This window comes from Labeo rohita, unplaced genomic scaffold (assembly GCF_022985175.1).
Source record: "Labeo rohita strain BAU-BD-2019 unplaced genomic scaffold, IGBB_LRoh.1.0 scaffold_936, whole genome shotgun sequence".
NCBI lineage: Eukaryota > Metazoa > Chordata > Actinopteri > Cypriniformes > Cyprinidae > Labeo > Labeo rohita.
Genome location: NW_026129894.1, coordinates 1,854 through 3,706, shown reverse-complemented (window position 1 = coordinate 3,706; position 1,853 = coordinate 1,854).

Genomic DNA, 1,853 nt, shown 5'->3' with positions numbered 1-1,853 from the left:
TCCCAGCTCTGTTGACCCTTCATTACAATCTACTTGGCAATTTTTGTTTTCTAAAATGTCGTAAATGTTGCAAGCTTTTAATGTTGTGCACAAATATGTCCCTTACACCCTTGTAGGTTGGCCGTTTTGCCATTGTGGGAGGAGCATCAGTTGAAGGACGTATTAGGAGAATGCTGACCTGTGCTCTAACCAATGAGTTGGCCTCTCAAATGAATTGAGCAGGAAAGAAACTGAAAGAAGAGCATAAACGAAAAACTGCATTCAAAGACACCAGGCTCAGGATGTGCATGTATGGTAAGCAGAGAATGGAGAAAAATGTTACGATGTGATATGTGTATGTGTGTATAGAGAGAGAGAGAGAGAGAGAGAGAGAGAGAATTATTAGGCAAGTTGGTATCCTGGTCATTTCCAAGCACATTTTACTTATAATTAACTATTATTTGTAAATTAAAAGGAGTCATCTGATGCGTTTCCTTGTTTTCCTTTGTCTTTGGAGTGTTAACAAGCTGTTTGTGCATATATAAGATCTGTAAAGTTGTAAAGAATAAAGTCTCAAACCCAAAGAGATATTCTTAAAAAAAAGTTAAGACCCAGCCACACCTTCTTAAAATGGCCTTATTCAAACATGTCCCCATATGTCCTGTTTAGGTGCGGGATGCATTGTATTGCGTTTATTAAACTTTATTTTTCATATTAGGCTATATGAGACCATGAAACACTGACAAAACTGTTTTTAGCATTTATTTTACATTAATCACCATTAGGATATATAAAATACCACCACCTGTGTTTTATCCTATTGGTGATTAATGCAAAATAAACGCTAAAAACACAGTTTTGTGAGTGTGGATCATGCGGTTCAAACGGCTTTGTAAACTTTATTTTTCAAAATATAAAAATTGCTTGAATTTTCTAAAAATGATAGAGTTTGGAGAGGAGAAGGTAAAAAGCAATACAAAACAAATAATGTACAGTTTATGTTGTCATTCCTTTGCTCTCAAACTAAATGCAATGTAATAATAGGCCTTATTTAATAATAACATTAACAGTGCAGCATGCATCTAACTCTGGGTAAAAAGCTTATAATAAAATCACCAAAATAAGTCTTCATGTTAAGAATAAATACGCAAACAGTAATATTTTATTGGTTATTTTAAAATAAATTGATTATTTTTTATGATAAACATTTTTCTGTCTTTCTGTGCACTTATTTATTTAGCCTAAAAATTAAAATAATAATAATTACTATTATTAGTATTTTTTACGGTGAAGTAAACAGCATAGTACTGTTTCAGCTATTAAAATAGTTCAGTTTTGCATGTAATGGCAAAGTTATTATATTTCGTTTCAGTTTTGTGTTAATATAATTGAGAAAAATGTTTGCAGCATTTTTTGTTTGCTAAATTTAAGTTTTTGTTTTTTAAACTAACGACCAAGCGGCCAGCTGCAGACACTGAGTTGATCATAGCCAGTGTTTGGTCAATTTTGCCTTCTCAAATCATCAGGACTTGCCTACAATAAAATCTATAGATATAGGCTAAAGAGTTACATAGTATAAGTATAAAAAACAATGTTAATTTCAACATTAAACTATGAAACTATAAATGTGTTTATTCACCGCCTGTGTTTTATCCTATTGGTAATTAATGTAAAATAAACGCTAAAAAGAAGACTATTTTGTGTGTAATGAGTCAGTGTAGCAAGGATGAAGTTGTCGATCCTGACATTTCCTCTTTGAATGGCCTTTAGAGAGAAATTAATCTTTACAGACTACATAATTAAAGGGTTTTTGTTTTTAATTTGTTTAATTTCATTAAGTAATAATTTAAAGCTTTCTATCCACCTTATTTTTC